At 45.9% G+C, this 18,919-nt stretch overlaps 1 long non-coding RNA gene across 1 annotated transcript; it reads right to left on the bottom strand.

Annotated features, from left to right (window-relative positions):
• Positions 1-221: 221 nt before the first annotated feature.
• On the bottom strand, positions 222-1,302 carry LOC139037358 (uncharacterized). The gene is made up of 2 exons (XR_011490133.1): positions 1,132-1,302; positions 222-502 (listed from the first exon to the last, which is right to left on the bottom strand). It is a non-coding gene; the product is annotated as an uncharacterized lncRNA (long non-coding RNA).
• Between the last annotated feature and the right edge of the window lie 17,617 nt (positions 1,303-18,919).

Below are 18,919 nucleotides of genomic sequence, written 5' to 3'. Positions count from 1 at the left end.
ACTTTGCTATTAAAGACTTCAGCCAGGGTGTATAAAAATTATTAACATTCTCCCGCACTCACATTTGTATCATCAGGTATCACTACCACATACGTAACAAAATGACCATACAATCCTGAGTATCATTTAATATTGAGAATTGACTTTTTCTAAAAGAAAGTCAATTTTCAAAAGCTAGTAGCAAAAAAATTCCCTTTTAATTACAGATGGACACACAACTGTTTAGAAAAAAAATTCCCTTTTAATTGCAAATGGACACACAGCTGTGTACAGATTGGCACAGTCTCCTTTGCATTCAGTTTGTTGTGGACATCTAGTATCTACAATGTGTCAATGTTTGTGAGCTTCAGCTGTTTCTACCGTTTGTGCAGAAGCCAGGCCTGTTTGTGGGATTCAGCTCTTCATTCAGAAACTCGAGATTCATGTACATCCTTTAGCACTACCCCAGAATATCAGGCAGAGTATCGCTGTATTCAAACACAGGACAATATGGACCTGGTTCCTGTGTTTCAAAAACACAAAAGTAAAAATAAACGTCGAAGAAAAGCTGGCTTATTCATTTGGATCTCATTCATTTGGAACTGTGAGCATCAGGAGAATAAACCCTACAGAATGAACTGGTCCCTTCAGCAGTCTTTAATCAGGTGACTAGGATTAGGATATACACTTTCCTTCATCATATGCTTTAGACAATAAGTCATTTTGCCACTGGCGTTGACCTGCTCAATCTCCCAGCCCCCTTTTCTCTGCTCATCACTTTTCATGGAGGGGACACTGGGCGCCATGGTAACAGGTCGGCGGCTCGCTCCTCACTTGCATGTTGCTAGGCGTAGCAGACATTTCCAGGCCACTCGAGGAGCCCCCAAAGCAGAGCTTCTTATTTAAAGGAGGAAGGATCCCTTCCAGAAGTAGGCTGTGCCTGTGTCAGCTGGGGGCTGGGATGGGTGTGAGCCCCAGGGGTGTGTCAGGGGGCTGCCTGTGGGGCCTGCCCAGCCCCGCTCCCCTCCACGCGCCACTGGAGCGTACCCCCAGGGGGGCAGGGCCAGCGGCCCGCCGGCTCCCGGTCCACGCAGCCGGGGAGAGGCCGCGCAGCAGGCGGCCCTGTGGACAGGGAACCCGCGAGCATCTCACCTGCTCTTCATCGCAGGGGAAGTGCTCGCAGGGCCTGGAGGGGCTGCTCCAAGGAGCTCTGAGCTGTGGGTGGGCAAGGCCTCCCGCAGGGAGACCCAGGGCCACCTGCCCATTGTTCACGCCCCGCCCCGGGCCTCCGCTTCTCTCTCAGCGGCAGAGTCACGGCTCTGTGGCCCCAGTGTTCGCAGCACATGCTTTGCAGCCGCAGCGCCGCGGCGGGGAGGGGGAGGGGGGAGGGGAGGGGGACGGGGGAGAGGAGGGAAGGGGGAGGGGGGAGGGGAGGGGGAGGGGGGAGGGGAGGGGGAGGGGAAGCAGGAGAGCCTTGCAGGCTGAGCTCACTTCCGCCCGCATCAGAGGCAGCGAGGAGGCTGTGGGGAGCTGCGCTTGAGCCCTCCATTAGCTGTTTCACATCTTCTAGACCGAAATGCCACTTCCTACGCCATGTGCTGTGGGGGCCACGAGGATGTGGTGCAGAGGGGCCGGCCCTGAAAGTGCTCAGTCGGTGAGGAGCCATCCTTGCTCGCCAGGCCTTCCCAGGGACCTTCTGCAGCGAATGAGCTCAGGTCCCCATCCCTCCAGGGATGTCATGGCCCTGGACCTGTTCCGTGGGCTTGGAGGAAAAACAGTAAAGGAAAGACCAAGAAATAGGAGAGAGAAAAGAGAGAGACGGAGAGCATATATCAACCGAAGGCTTGTTAGGAAGGCGATGACATAAGGAACATAAAAATCAAACAATACAAAAAAGGGAAGTTACCAAATTGTACGTTCTGAGGGAAAATGGAAATGAGTTGGTAGCAGAGAGGAAGAAAAAAGGAAGCATGTATAAGACAAAACAGAAGCTGGGATTGAAGGCCAACGGGGAGAGGCTTTCAGTTGCCCACATGCGCCCCACGGCCTGCCCGTCTGGCTGGTGCAAGCCTGGGAGTCGCCTGGGAGTTTTCCATGTCACCCCCTCCCGTGGACAGTCTCTACTGCGTTGAGGAAGCATCCTGAGAAGCTCTGGCTGCTGGTTCCCGCCCTCAGCCTGGCGGCCTTGCCTTGGTCCAGGCTCTCATCCTGGTGGCGTGAGGCTTGTCCCCCGGCCTAAGTACTGACAGATGGGTTTACCAAAAGGAAATGTTCGGGCTGAACTCCAAACCGCGGGTGTCACATCCAAGGCCTTTCGTTACCAGAGAAGGGCCGTCTCTCCAGACCCCTCCCCTGCACACAGCGGCTCTGTGCCCTGGAAACCTCTTCAGGTCCTCAAACAAGGAGTTTTGCTGAGAACTGGGGCAGGCGGCTGTTCCTGCCGCCGCACCCCCGCCAGCTCCCTCTCTGCTCAGAGCACCTTCTGCTGCCGACTTAGGCACAGTTATCACTTCCTCCTTCAGGCCGCCGTCTTGTTCCCCTGCTATCATACTGCGTTTGAATTATTTGTTATTTCGTCTGTTTTTACTACTAGCCGGTGAGCCCTGGTGGCGGGGACTTTGTGCCTGCCTGGTTTTGTGTTCCCGTGGCCTGTCACCGATGCCTGGAATATCCTTGATGTAATTCTGAAAGTATTGCGTAAAGAGTAAAGAAATGAATATTCCACTGCCAGAAAGGCTTTTCTCGTGCTGTGTCTCAGGGCACCCTGTGTTGCAACTGTCAAAAAAATTGAACTTTAATTAAGGCAAAGAGGTAATTTGGGGCTAACAGAAGGTAGAACACTCAGGAAGGTTAGTTTGGCTGTGCTGGGTCTTCCTTTGTGCACCCGCTTTTCTCTAGTTGTGGCGAACGGGGGCTCCTCTCTAGCTGCAGCGGGCAGACCTATTGCACTGGCTTCTCTTGTGGGGCACGGCTCTAGGGCGGGTGAGCTCAACAGTTGCAAGGTCTGGACTCCAGAGCACAGGCTCAGTACTTGGGGACCTTGGGCTTAGTTGCTCTACGGCACATGAAATCTTCCCGGCTCAGGGGTCGAGCTGTGTCTCCTGCATTGGCAGGCGGATTCTCTACCCCTGAGCCAGCAGGGAAGCCCCTGCATAGCTTTCAATGTGATGTTTAAATGGGAACTGCTCGTTTTGATGATGGAGTTGTATCTCCAGCACCAAGAAAATGACTTACTTTGATCAATACAATCAAAATCGTTGACTCACAGGGCCCAAGGGAAAGGGGTATCTGTGAAGACAGGCTGCTGAGATGTCTCCAAGTTTTTGAAAATATTCAACGTCACTTTTCATTGCTGTCATCCGGTTATCTGTCACTGATTAAGCAACGATTCCCAAAATTAGGGCTTAAAATGGTTTATTACTATCATATCTCATGCTCTAGGAACCAAGAACTTGGCAAGCGCACAGCCAGCTGACCCATCTTGCCCTGATAACTGGGGCCTCATCTGGGATAACACACACGTCGGGGACTGGAGCAGCCGAGGGCTGGGTGAGCGTCTTTCTCTCTCTCCAGTGCAGCCTTGCAGCCTGTTGTGTCATGAACTAAGAATGCCCATGAGCTAAGTGAGGTTTTAAAATGTATTAATGTTTTAAAAGGAATCTGAAGAAGAATAAAGCCCCATGAGGTCTGAAAGTTATATGAGATTCAAATTTGTAGCCATAAATAAATGTTCATTCACACAGCAACGTGTGTTTAAATGTCATCTGCTCTGTGCAACACTATACCCTGAAAAACAGTCACCGCTTCGCCCTTCATGGGAAAATTTGCTGCCCTTTAGGGTGAACGACCTCCACATGTGGCTAACATGGGCTCAAAGCTTCAAGGGTGAGCGTTCAAGAGACAGGGCGTGGAAGCTGCCATTTCCCCAAAGTGTCTCCTCTTGTTCAAATCTTGCCAAGGATAGTGTGAGCTCCTTCATCCCTCTCACTTGGCTACGGCCTTTTCCCAGAAGAGGAGCTTTCTGGAAGGTAGGGGACATTTGTTGAATTATTTTCCCCCAAGTCAACGAACATGTGCCAATTGCACTCCAGTTGTCACACTGATGACATCTCTTTGCCTCCATTATCAAGCTTGAGGGGGAAGAAGCTCATTCCATCTTGCTTCATCTTCAGTTTGGAAATGAGGATCCAGTGGAGAAGTGGAGACTTTAGAGTTCCAATTGCTCTCGGCGTTTGGACTCCCTTCTAACAAACGAGAGCGTTGTGTTTCTGGCCTTACCATGGCGCACATTCACCCAGTGAATAGCCACCCAGTTATCCCCAGCAAGGGTGACTGGCTCCTCTTAAATGGAGAAGCCACTGATGATGACGCAAGTCCGCTCGGCTCCTGCTGCGTGCCGCATCATGGCGAGATGGGGTTGCACTTTTGTTACCTGGTCACCCTTTCGTGTGTTCAGAGTGGAGGATGGAGTCTCAGTGTTATTCTGGAAAGTGCGAAGGTGACTTCCTTGGGCGGTTTTCCCAAAACACAGTACTTCTCCCCAAAGAAGCAAAGGTTGAAACCCCGCAACTGTCTGTTTATCTGAGCCAACTGATTAGATATGAAAGCAAAGCCCACTGACACAAACACAGGTGGCCCTGGAAGGTCTGATGGCAGATTCCTTCAGATTAGGGATTCTCAAACACTTCAACTGGCTTATAAAATTGTTAGTAACAGATTAGAAAAGACATGCTTGCAGATTTTTGAAACTCATGTTTACATAGTTACAGCTTATTTTGGAAATTGGACTAAAATCTCATTTGGAAAAAGTTGGCGTTTTCATTTTTGCCCCTCTTGCCACTATTGTGGGTGTTAGCTGCTCAGTCGTGTCAACTCTTTGTGACCCCATGGACTGTAGTCCGCCAGGCTCCTCTGCATGGGATTCTCCAGGCAAAGATACTATAGTGGGTTACCAGATCCAGGGGATCTTCCCAACCCAGGGACCGAACCCGAGTCTCCCACATTACAGGCAGATTCTTTACCATCTGAGCTACTAGGGAAACCCTTGCGACTATTAAGGTTCATTAAAAACTGCATTAAAATTTTCCCAAATGGCACAATGCTGGATTTAAGCCTCTGAATTAGAACTAAAAGCAATTTGTTATTATGTTATCACATTATCTATGGAAGCTAACATGTAACAGATAATATTATAGGTAGAAAATGATGGAGGATTGCCCTTAAGTAAAAAGTAAAAGAGTGGTTGACTGAGAGCAAGTAAGTGGGAAGCTCAAGAATAGAAACCGGTTCTCTGACCCGGGGATCAGTGTCCATATCCCAGGCTGTGTTCTCCAAGGAACTGACATTTCATACACGAGACATGGAGCTAGATGCTCAACATTCGTTTCATTTAGTTCATGGTCCAATTCAGTAAAGTCGTGTTTACCATTTTATACCAAGAAAGCTGTGCTAAGAAAAAGCACCATTACATGTAGATAGCAAAGTAACTTTTATACAAAGGTCTCAAAACTTGGTGGCAGCTATTGCATTTTTAGGAAAGAAAGCTTACTCCAAAGTGTAAACTGTCAATATATCATGCTGTGTCTCTAATAAAATTATATATGTTAAAGTTTCCTCACGTGGGAAAAATAAACGCACCTCTTCCACTTACTCATTTAATCCTCTTGTTCATGTATACTGCCGTGCTCTCCTTCACTGATGTGAACTGGGCACTTTCCAGAAGACAGGCACTGGCCTTCCCTGGAGGGCCAGCAGCAAGATTCTGCACTTCCAGTGCAGGAGATGCCGGTTCGATCCCTGGATCTGGGGTCCCTCGTGCCGTGTGGTGAGGCTAGAAAAAAAAGAAGAGGTGCTGTGCCAGGCACCACTGATTCAATGGTGGGCAAGGTGAGCAGACCACCGCCCTTATGGAGTTTACATCCAAGTGGGGAACATGGATGAAAGTCTAGGATATAAGTGGACAAGTCAAAATATCCCAATTACGGAAAGACGTTACAAAGGGAAAGACGCTGCGGCTGAAATAGAGGCGAGAATCAGAGCTGGGGTCTTCTTTAGGAAGGATAGTTTGGGAAAGCCTTTCTGATGGTCAAGCCATGATGTGAAAAGGAGTGTCGTGGCCTATGCACAGGTTGGGAAAGAAGTTCTGGACGTGAGGCAGAATGAGAGAAGAGAGTTTATTAGGGTGGGAGACACTGTTGGGACAGCGGCAGGCTCAAGGGAGAGCCGAGCCCTTTAGCAGGCTAGCAGCCAGTTCTTACAGCCTCAAGACACAGAAGAATTGATGTTTTTGAACTATGTTGGTGTTGGAGAAGACTCTTCAGAGTCCCTTGGACAGCAAGGAGATCAAACCAGTCAACCCTAAAAGAAATCAGTCCTGAATATTCATTGGAAAGACTGATGTTGAAACTGAAGCTCCAATACTTTGGCCACCTGATGCAAAGAGCTGACTCATTGGAAAAGACCCTGATGCTGGGAAAGATTGAGGGCAGGAGGAGAAGGGGACGATAGAAGATGAGATGGTTGGATGGCATCACCAACTTGACGGACATAAGTCTGAGCAAGCTCTGGAATTGGTGATGGACAGAGAGGCCTGGCGTGCTGCAGTTCTTGGGGTTGCAAAGAGTCAGATGCGACTGAGTGACTGAACTGACTGACTGACCAAGAAGACAGAAAATTCTTACTGGAAGGGTGGCATTAGGTGAATGTCATAGGGTGGATAATAGGTGGATATTTCACCTAATATAGGGTCAGAGAACTGACCAGTTTAAATCCTGAGGCTCATGGAAACAGGGGCTTGGTCAGTTCCAGAGGTGGTTTTTTTTTTTTTTTTGTTGTTCTTCTGACCTTGGTACAGGGTTCCACAAGAACGATTTGGTGATGGGAAGTAGGCTGCAAGGAGTGTAGTTCAAGTTAACTGCCTACGTCATGGCCAGCGTAAGGGGAAAACAAACATGGAAGAGTGGACCAAACAGTCCACGGGGTCAAGTGTGAGACCCAGGCTGGAATTTGCAGGACTTTGTGGGCTCTGCTAAGGGTTTGGATTTTATTTGAATTGCAAACAGGGCCTTTAAGCAGATTGTATGCAAGGACCTATCACGGGCTTATTTACATTTTAAGAGATTCTCTTGCTGCCATTGTTGAGGATGGGTTTGAGCAGGGCAGGAGTGGAAAGCTGAGAGCTGGGTTAGGGCACTTGCTGGTTCTCCAGGAGAGAACTGGTGTCATACTGACAGGGCAATGGTGCCTGTGGGAAAAAGGACATGAGAGGGATGCACATTTTAGACCCAGGATTGAGAAAACCTACTTCTGGATTGGACTTGGCCATTTGAGATGAGGATGGAAAGTGAGGATGATCTCCAGGTACCTGACCTGAGTAACTGGGTGGGTCGTGGTGCCCTTCACTGGGGCAGGGGTGTACGTGGGGCAGGAGGGTGGAATGTGGGGGGGCATGGAGAATTCAGGGTCCACGTGTTTGTTGGCGGGGCCCAATCCTGTCATATTAGGCAATAGGAAATGGGTACAGAGGTAATGGGTACAGACCTGCCTCTTGAGAAACCTGTATGCAGGTCAGGAAGCAGCAGTTAGAACTGAACATGGAACAACAGACTGGTTCCAAATAGGAAAAGGAGTACGTCAAGGCTGTATGTTGTCACCCTGCTTATTTAACTTATATGCAGAGTACATCATGAGAAATGCTGGACTGGAAGAAGCACAAGCTGGAATCAAGACTGCCAGGAGAAATATCAATAACCTCAGATATGCAGATGACACCACCCTTATGGCAGAAAGTGAAGAGGAACTAAAAAGCCTCTTGATGAAAGTGAAAGAGGAGAGTAAAAAAGTTGGCTTAAAGCTCAGCATTCAGAAAACTAGGATCATGGCATCTGGTCCCATTACCTCATGGGAAATAGATGAAGAGACAGTGGAAACAGTGTCAGACTTTATTTTGGGGGGCTCCAAAATCACTGCAGATGGTGATTGTAGCCATGAAATTAAAAGACGCTTACTCCTTAGAAGGAAAGTGATGACCAACCTAGAGAGCATATTAAAAAGCAGAGACATTTCTTTGCTAACAAAGGTCCGTCTGGTGAAGGCTATGGTTTTTCCAGTGGTCGTGTATGGATCTGGGAGTTGGACTGTGAAGAAAGCTGAGTGCCGAAGAATTGATGCTTTTGAACTGTGGTGTTGGAGAAGACTCTTGAGAGTCCCTTGGACTGCAAGGAGATCCAACCAATCCATCCTAAAGGAGATCAGTCCTGGGTTTCATTGGAAGGACTGATGCTGAAGCTGAAACTCCAATACTTTGGCCATCTCATGTGAAGAGCTGACTCATTGGAAAAGACCCTGATGCTGGGAGGGATTGGGGGCAGGAGGAGAAGGGGATGACAGAGGATGAGATGGCTGGATGGCATCACCGACTCAATGGACATGAGTTTGGGTAAACTCCGGGAGTTGGTGACGGACAGGGAGGCCTGGCGTGCTGCGATTCATGGGGTCACAAAGAGTCGGACACGACTGAGCGACTGAACTGAACTGAGCAGAGGTAAAGTTTGGGCCTCAGTTAGAAAATATGGATGAAAATTTAAATCAGTGGAAGTCCACAGCATTTTAATTCACAGGAGTAAATCAGAGTGTCTTGGGAGAAAGTGTGGAGGAGGAACAGGACTATGATCTGCAATGTTTAGAAGGTGGATAGGAGAGATTGGACATCAAACCCCTGGAAAATTGCTTTCTATAAGTGCACTGTTTATTACTTCTGAGAGACACGAAGGTAGGTTTGATTGGAGACATTTCCTGATCCTGTGCTTTTTTCATTTGAATTGCATAGAATTATATGAACTTGCAAATAAAATTCTTTAGTGTAGAATTTTGGAAGGTTGGGTTGGGTTCAAGTGCTTACACTCAGGACTTGGGTTTAAATTTAAGTTCTGTCTCTTATAGTGTTGATAAACTATGGGAAGTTTCTTTACTAATCTGAGCCTGAAAACGTGGTGACATATAATACTACCTGCCTCATGCTGGTGCTCTGACCCTGTGAGAAAATTCATGTTAATGTGCGAACAGTTTTTGATGAATATATTACAACTGGTACTACTGCTATTACTGCTATCAGTAGTGCTTGAGAAAACGTAACTAATTAAAGATGACTCTCCCCTCTTGGCACTTTAAACATAATCTTGCTCCATAAAATTGTTCAGGCTCATGGTATTTTCCCATTTTCACTCCAGTTCATTCCCTACCGTGCTGCCTTTCTTATCTTGCTTAATTTAGAATTTATTTATTTTTTTTTGCTGTGAAAATTTACTACCTTTCAGAGTAAAGTGAAGGTCACTCAGTTGTGTCCAATTCTTTGTGACCCGATGGACTGTAGCCTGCCAGGCTCCCCTGTCCATGGAACTCTAGGCAAGAATACTAGAGTGGGTTATCATTTCCTTCTTCAAGGGATCTTCCCAGCCCAGGAATCAAGCCCAAGTATCCCACATTGTAGGCAGATTCTTTACCAACTGAGCCACCGGGGAAGTCCAAGAATATTGGAGTGGGCAGCCTGCTCCTTCTCCAGGGGATCTTCTTGACCCAGGAGTCAACCCGGGGTCTCCTGCATTGCAGGCGGATTCTTTACCAGATGAGCCCCCAGAGAAGCCTCCTACATAGTAAATATACCCTCAATTCATGAAAAAAAATACATGGTGTTGAGGTTATTTGACAGGTGATAAGGGGTTACAAATGCTATGCTTCTCCTATAAGACAAGTAACATTAAAAAAAAATGTACAGTTGCTTTACAGTGTTATGTTAGATTCTGCTATACTGCAAAGTGAATCAGCTATAACTATACATATATCACCTAGTTTTTGAATTTCCTTCCTTTTTAGGACATCACAGAGCACTGGGTGGAGTTCTGTGCTATATAGTAGGTTCTCATTAATTATCTAATGAATAGCCTTTTACAGAGGATATACCTTCGGCATCCACAAAATCCAGTGCTTGACAATCATCTGAAGAAAATAAAGGTAATTCCTAAGATATAAGCATTTCCTGAAGATTTGAAAAGTCTTAACTTCAGCAAAAGAAAACCTGAACACACAAACGCTTGTTCACGCGCGTGTCACGCAGCAGCTCACGTTGCAGTTAGCTGTGACTTTGTCACTTTTCTCTGGCGTGAACTCCTGTAATGCTTAGCTTGGAAGCGTGCCAGCTGCTCGGTCATGTCCGACTCTTCACAACCCCATGAGCTGCAGCCCACCAGGCTCCTCTGTCCATGGGATTCTCCAGGAAAGAATGCTGGAGTGGGTTGCCATTCCCTTCTCCAGGGGATCTTCCTGACCCAGGGATTGAACCTGGGTCTCCTTCATTGCAGGCAGATTCTTTACCGTCTGAGCTGCCAGGGAAGCCTGAACTCCTATAGGGCATGGATAATATCCTACTCACTTTTATTTGCACTGTACTCTGCACATAGTAGTATTTTTTTCCCCCCAATACTCTCTTGTTTCTACTTCCAAGTTCTCCTGGACACTTTTTTCCCTTATCTAAACCAAGGTATTTTTGGAAAAACTCTAGCTGTCCTCCCAAGCTTAAATGTACTCCCTTTTCCATAGTGTATTGTTGCCTACGGTTGGAGACTTCATTTTCCCATTGCCCTTCCCCCACCATATCTGACAACATCACAAATCATGGTCAGTGGAGTGGGTGGCGAAGTGTCACTTCCAGGCCAAGGCCTCAAAGCTCTGCATACACCGTATCCATGCTGTCTTTACCCTTCTGCCACGGAACGCCGGCAACTCCAAGGCCAGGGACGTGTGAAGCAGCAAGACAGAAGGGACCCAGTCCTTGAATCCCTGTGTGGGGACAATCAACTTCCAACCTGGGGACACTAGACTTGAACCATCTTGTGAGGAAAAAATAAGCTTTCACCGTGTTTGAAAAAGCCTTTATACATTTGAGGGTCTCTTTGATTCAGCAGGAAGAATTAACCCTAACTAATGGAGTGCTTATTACTGTTAAAAGGACTTCCGTCAAAACACAGCTACAACTTCTGGAAGATGAGTTTGGTTTTACATGCTCTTTTGTTTCTTCCTGGATACAGAGCATAAAATGAACTTGTCTTGGTAAACAGGAAGAATAAGGGTGCCCTACTCAGCAAGCACAGATCTTCCTCCACTTGTGATGGGGTTACGTCCTGATAAGCTCACTGTAAGCTGAAAATTTCACAAGTCAAAATGCAGTTCGTACATCAAACCTACTGAACATCGTAGCTTGCACTAGCCTGCGTCTGCTGTGCTCAAAACACTTGCATTCTAGCCTGCAGTTGAACAGGGTTATCTAACACAAAACCTGGTTTATAGTGAGGTGTTGAGCATCTCATGTAATGGATTGAATACTGTTCTGAAAGGGAAAAGCAGAATGGTTGTGAGTGTACAACTTGTTTACCTTCATTATCTCATGGCTGAATTGGAGCTGAGGTTCCCACAGCCCAGTCTTCGGAGAGAGTGTTGTATAGTGTATTGTTGGCCCAGGAAACGATCAAAATTCAATATCTGAAGTATGATTTCTAATGAATGCATATCATTTTTGCACCATCATAAGGTAAAAAAAATGGTCAAGTCAAAGCATCATAAGTTGGGGACTGTCTGCACAGCAGATCTGATTCTGTGACCTTAATTCAGGTATCCTCAGGTTGGCACACTTGTTTATTTTCTGTAACTCACATCTAACCTGCTACTCACTTTATACCAGGAAGGGTAGAAACTCGAATCCTCACCTCAGGGCTGCACTAAAGTCCTGAGGGTCTCAGGCCATCCAGAAACATCAGGAAAGACTTATGTGTTTATTCATTCATTTAACAGCTAATGAAAGTTCACCTCTGCCCACGTGCTGGAGGTGCAGACCTCATTGTACATTTGGTTTGGCGGTAGGGAAAGAAATCAATCAAACAATGGGTAACAATGTTACCCAAACAATGTGACTGTGAAGATGGAATGAACCCTGGGAGGGTAATGGTAGGTGGTTCCGCTGGGAGGGTAATGGTAGGTGGTTCCGTCTGATCAGAGGAGTAAAGGAATGCTCCCCAAGATAGGGGTGCTTGCTCCTACCTGCAGGACTGAAAGAGTGTTGACAGGTGGAGAAGAGGACATTATATGTAAAACCTCTTACCTGGGTGAAACTATGGTAAACAGGACGGTGTGGGCCAATGTCTGTACCACCCGGGTGAAGGGGTGGTGAAAAATTGGGCTGTAGAAGGAGCAGAAATTTGGGTCATGCAAAGCCACTGAAGGTGCTCTTAAGCATTTTTCTTTTAACCCTAAATTCTGTGAACAATACTGACAGGATGGAGGGCAGGTGCCTAAGATAGAATTTCATTTCGAAAAGACCTTGCTGATTACAGAGTGGAGAATGATTTGGGGAGTAGGAAATGTTGTTAGAACAGGTACAGGCACAGCCATGAAGAGCTCATCTTAATTGTGTCTTCACGAGGTGGTGGTCCCCTGGCTGGTGAGGTTGATGCTGAGACATGGAAGATACGCTTAGGAGGTCACATGGAGAGAAGTCAGTGATGGACTGGAGGAAGTGAGTGTCGAGAATGACACCAAGGTTTCTATTTTCACCACAGGATGGCTGGGAGTGCCGTGAGCCGAGGTAGGAAGCTCTAGAACATAAATGCGTTTGGGGGGAGAACGGTTATGAGTTTAACTCTCATCTTCATCTCCCGCAGATGACCCCCGACAGTCTGCTCGGTCCGTTTTCTGAGCCTGTCAGGCGCCTTGCTGTACTGTCTGGCCGTCCTGCCAGAGTTGTCTTTACTCTGCTAGGATCTCTCGATGGCATCGTGGGACACAGCCCTGTTCCAATGACATGGGTGAGGGTAAAGCAGACCGAAGTCAGAGGAAGAGATCAACCAAGGCCAGCCGGCAGGGAAAGCTGGGCTGGGTCTCTTACACACCGGCTCACGAAGTCACACCGCCCCACGAAGTCACACCGCCCACCCTTGTGTCTCTCCTTCGTCCCCAGAGAACGCTGGCTTCTCAGAAATCATGCTTGCACTAGGAAGTACTCTGCATAACTCAGTGACCCAAAGGTTTTCTCACCCTTCTAATTTTCAGAAGCAGCGCCTGCAAGGCTTCGAGTTAGGTAGACCGGCATCTACCGTAGGTTTCAGCTCGTCGGTTTGCAAGAAACACGTGGGACTTGGGTGTCCACAGCGCTGCCCTGGTTCCCTCTGAGAGACGTGCCCCAGAGGACGCTTGGTGTGAAGCAGCCCATGGACGCAGGTGTTCCTTGAGCGTGCGAGGCCTGCGGGGCTGTGGGGAGAGGCCTGGACCAGAGGGCTCGGAGGAAGAGCTGGCCTCAGGCGTCTCCACCACTGGGCCATATTCGAGCAAATAAAATGTTTTATGAAAAATTATGTTTTCCAAATTAAAAAAAAATCATACAGGAGTTCATCACCCTCAGAACAGTTGTGATGAGATGTGCCTGGCTATCCAATGGTTAAGACTCTGTGCTTCTAGTGCAGGGGGCACAGGTTCGATTCCTGGTTATGAAGCTAAGATCCCTAGTGCTGGACAGCTTGGCCAAAGAAAAATATGTTATATCTCACATTATCAACCTAAGGACATCTTCGAAATCATGTCCAATTGAAACCAGAACAATCAAAGCTTGCGTGTTTTATTTATTTCTTTCTTTTTTGCGTGTTGAATTTAAACAAATCAGAATGGAGAATGAATCTTTTTTGATTAATTTTTATTAGAGCATAGCTGATATACAATGTTGTGTTCATTTCAGGTATACAGCAAAGTGATTCAAGTATTCATGTGTGTGTGTGCACGTGTGTGTGCACGTGTGTGTGCATGCTTAGTTATGTCCAACTCCTTGTGCCCCTGTGGCTCGTAGCCTGCCAGGCTCCTCTATCCATGGGATTTCCCAGGCAAGAATACCGGAGTGGTTGCTATTCCCTTCTCCAGCAGATCTTCTTGACCCAAGGATCAAACCCCTATCTTTTGTGTATCCTACGTTGGCAGGCAGATTCTTTACCACTGTGCCACCTGGGAAGACTGTATATATACAACTAGATATACATTCCTTATCAGATTCTCTTTCCCTCTGCTGCTGCTGCTGAGTCGCTTCAGTCGTGTCCGACTCTGTGCAACCCCATAGACGGCAGCCCACCAGGCTCCCCCGTCCCTGGGATTCTTCAGGCAAGAACACTGGAGTGGGTTGCCGTTTCCTTCTCCAGTGCATGAACATGAAAAGTGAAAGTGAAGTCGCTCAGTTGTGTCCGACTCTTCACGACCCCATGGACTGCAGCCTACCAGGCTCCTCCATCCGTGGGATTTTTCCCAGGCAAGAGTACTGGAGTGGGTATTTCTCCCTATAGGTTACTACAATATACTGAATACAGTTTCCTGTGGTATTCCTTGCTGTTTTGTTCTATAATGTTTTTTGCAAGTTGGGCAAAGTGATAGGCAATGGCTTTATGATACCAAGAGCATGTTAAAGTTGAGACTTCCAGGATACTGAAGTTCTAGGAGCACATTACATCAAATGTGCACTTTCTCTCACATTCTTGGCCCTGGTTCTATGTAATTTAGCTTCATGGGGTCCAATCCATCGCCACCCTAACACTATTTCCCTTGTGATTCGGTGTGACAAGCTTGGAACATTAGAATGTCCATATTTTTGACATTTTGAAATTTACTGTGAACTTTTTGACAGAACTTTTTGGGTTTTTTTTTATCATTGATTATTTATGTGGACTAATTTCATGCTGAATTCAGAAATGTTAACTTGAAACTTGTATTTTTGCAACATTTATAGCATCTACTGATTTATTTTTTGATACTGTCCTACTGCTCCACAGGGCTGCCAAATCACTTTGTGATTAAAATATGGACTTTAAAAAAAAATTTCCATCTTATGTTGGAGTATAGTTGATTAATAATGTTGTGTTAATTTCAAGTGATTCAGTTAATTTCACGTTAATTCAGTTAATTCAAGTTGATTTCAGTAATTTCAAGTGATTCATACAAGTATCCATTCTTTTTCAAATTCTTTTCCCCTTTAAGTATTCCAGAATATTGAGTCAAATTTCTTGTGCTATACTGTAGGTACTTGCTAGTAATCTATTTTAAATACAGCATGAACTTCTAGAAATATTTTTGTGAAAATGTAAGTAAAATGCCGATGACTATTTAACAGTATTTTCAAACTATAAGAGCTGCTAGGCTATGAAGCTGATGATGAGGAGTTTGAGCATGGTCCAACGCGTGACCATGCAGGCCCCGTGGGTGCCGGCGGGCAGGACCCCGCCGTGTGGACACCATATGAGGGGCCGTTGGTGACAGCTCAGAGCCGAGGCTGCAGCGCCTTTCGGTTTTTTATTTTCTATCTTGTTGAAGAAGTCACGACACTTAGGGTTGTGAAGACTGTGTGTTAGTCACTCAGTTGTGTCCGACCCTTTGTGACCTCACCAGGCTCCTCTGTCCGTGGGCTTCTCCAGGCAAGAATACTGGAGTGGAGCCATTTCCTTCTCGTGGGGATCTTCCCGACCCAGGGATTGAACCCGAGTCTCCTGCTTTCAGGCAGACTCTTTACTGTCTGAGACTCTGGAAAACTGAATCAATCGAGTGAGCATTCAGTACATGGCTTAGAGTGAACATGTTAGGTTACAGTTAAGACATATACAATAGAGTGTACAGAGTCCTCTCTTTTACACCATCATGATTTCCAACATTATATTCCTCATAGCATTTGGAAGCCAATTCATCTCCTGGAAGAGCCCAGAAAAGGAAGTCATCCATTGCTAGGAGCCGGCACAGTAAGAGATGGAGAGAGAGACAGACACACAGAAAGGGAGAAATAGCATCCTGAAGACTTGAAAGGAACCAACCATGTTCAACGTGACTTGTCATCAGTCACCTGACTGAAGCAGAGCGCTCATACCCAGGCTCAGACCTTACAGAATAAGGACAAAGTGGGATCCATAGACCACCTGGCCAGAGTGGAATATTCTCTGAATTTGTGAAAAGCTACAAGACTTTCTTATTGAGGCAGATTTGGAAACCTGTCAGAACTCACTGCCTGGATCATATATATGTATATATTAATACATTATTGGTTTACTAAACAGTCTGAGCTCATTAAAATAATTGTATACCCCTCCCATGGGTCATCCCTTTCAAAGCATTTCATTGAGTCTGAGACACATATATATATTATAAAGCACTTTGATCTGGCTGAAATCAGAATGCATCCATCTTGCCATCTGCAGTGTCTTTAAACCACCTAAAGAAAGCATATTGAATCTTCATTTCCATCTCTTAACATGATATAGGGAAGGTACCCCAACTGCCTAGCTACATTGGGGTAAAGAACAGGTCCATCCAGCTGAGTGAACGATTCGACCTCAGTCAGCGCAGCTCTCTCACCTCCTCTCCTTCTGTGTCCACAGACGTTGCCGGGAGGAGGTGTGGAAGGCTCTGGAGAGGTGAGGTCCTCAGGGCCTCCTCTGGGGCTCTCCTCTTTTGGTTGGGCCTGGAAGGAGGGACAGGATGCATGCTCTATTGTGTATGCTTTTAAGTGTAGCCTCGTGTGTTCACACCATCATCGGAATGCTTGTTTCATTAATTCTGTTTTCACAGCAACACTGAGGTAGAATTATTAGCTCCATATTAAGGAGATCAAGTCGTCACTTGAACTAGGAGTTTACCCTGTTTCTTGGCCACTAGGCAAAATCTTTTCTTGTGCATATCTGCATTGAATCTTTTGCATCAGTTGGCAGTGACGTTTGCGGATCCATGGGCCAGGTTACCGAGAATCGCCAGGAGTGCTAGGGTTCCGCTGTCTAGGAAGAGTGAAGGGGTCCTGGCCTGAGCTTGTCCTGTGTCGGGGCAGGAAGGACCTCTCATGACAGCTGCTGCACATGAGCCAGTGAGGGTCAGTGGAAATTAGAGAATGGTGTTTTGGAAGCTGCCCGGAGACAAGGGTTGGCGGAGAGGCCAACAGTGCTTGATGCTGCTATGTCATGTGAGAGGAGGTCAGGGAAGTGAGTGCAGGGATCAGGTCTTGGATGCAGGTGCCATCAGCAAGAAGACTTGGGAACAGTTCTTCACGCACGCCAACAGCTCCTGTGACTAAGGATAAAGTGATAAGTGGCTTAGAACCTACGAGGTTTGGCAGGGTTTGGCTATCACCTCCTTCTGAGCCAGATCTTTTTTCCTTCTTCATGTCTGGCTTAAAAATTTTTTTAATTAATATTTAAAAATAAAACTTTTGGCACAGCATGTGGGATCTTAGATCCCTGATGAGGTACTGAACTTGTGTCCCCGGCGATGGAAGGCAGAGTCTTAACCACTGGACCAACAGGCAACTCACTGAGAGCACTTGAACTGTATACTATTTACCCAGCGCTGTCTCTCTATATGAGGCCCTATTTCTTTATACCTTCCTAGTATCCCTTATACATTCTGCTACCCCAAAGTCTACCGTTTCTTGTTGGCACTAAAGTCAATTTTAACACATTAAAATAAAAACATCATCTAACTCATTTGTTGCTAATAAACCTCAGTGTTCCTTGGGTGGACTCTCTCTGCCCACTTGCCTGAAATGAAATGAAATCTCCTGATTTCTTGCTATTCCTTCAAAGTTGTGATCTGCAAAGCCCTTTTAAAAATGTCTCTCAAAGGCGTCTAATCCTCTCTCTTCAGCTTATTCAAAGTATATTGCCTTGACTTAACTCCCTTTTAAAAGACGGCATGTCACCAGTTTTTTCCTGGTTTCTAGTTTACCAAATATCCTAGCATAAGAGTGAGCTAACAGAACACAGATATTTGCTTAAAGATATTCACAGCTAATCTCCAGATAGATTTTCATTGCAAGTCTGTTTTAAGAAACAGGTTGAGGTGAGAAGAACTAAAATGCGTGACCTCTGACATAGATCAATGCTTTTCTTTAGGCCTAGGTCCTAAAGGATAGCGCTGATGTGCCCAGACGCTTAATTTAAAAACACCCTTGTAAAAAGAGAACTGTATCCTTTGTATGCCATCAAGTTCTATCATTCTGAGATTAAAAATTAGAAAAGTACAAAGTAAAAAAAGATTGGAGAAGGAGATGAGAAAAATGAAAAAAAAAAATAAGAAAGAATAGTAAAGCAAATAAGGAAAGTAAGATGAAACTTGAGGTTGGGTTCAAAACGTAGCTTGCTTACTTCTCAGCTGTGAGACTTCAGACAAATCACCTAACCTCTCTGAACTTTACAGATAAGGTGAAGAATTATGTATCTCTTTATCTCCAAGTTTGTTGTACAAATTGCTTTGTATGATTAAAGGGCTAAGCGTTTTCCTGGATGTGGTAAGAGTGCAGTAGTGCTAGCTACTATAACAACCATCATTTAAAATAATAATAAGAAGAATCTCATTAGAATGTTACTATTCAGAAATTAAGGGGTGGAATTATTTTCATTTGTACCAAGGGTATGTGTGTTGGGTGGGGGGTGTGAAGATTGGGCTTTGTAGTTCCTACCAGCCAAAGTAAGAGAAAAACAAACAAGCATGCAAACATCTAAAGGTTTATACAATTCTTTTTTTTCCATTTATTTTATTAGTTGGAGGCTAGTTACTTTATAATATTGCAGTGGTTTTTGCCACACATTGACGTGAATCAGCCATGGATTTACATGTGTTTCTCATCCTGAACACACTTCATAGGAATCCTGCTCTACTGCTTCCTAGCCAGGTGATTGCAAGGGCTGTCTCCAAGTCCCTTCCGCCTGATCTGTAGTTCAGAGCACAGTGACTTGTGTGCAGAAGGGTTTTTATTAATGCATGCCTGCAGGCACTGTGATGATGAGACCAGTTCACTTCACTGTACTGCTGACTTGTTGAAAAATGTCTGCTATTTATTGGTTTATCTGATCCTGCCGGGTCCTCGCTGAGGCACGTGGGCTCTTTCGTT

Source organism: Odocoileus virginianus, chromosome 11, assembly GCF_023699985.2.
Source record: "Odocoileus virginianus isolate 20LAN1187 ecotype Illinois chromosome 11, Ovbor_1.2, whole genome shotgun sequence".
Lineage (NCBI taxonomy): Eukaryota > Metazoa > Chordata > Mammalia > Artiodactyla > Cervidae > Odocoileus > Odocoileus virginianus.
Note: the sequence above shows the minus strand (reverse complement) of the source record. Positions and strands in the feature narration are given on the sequence as shown.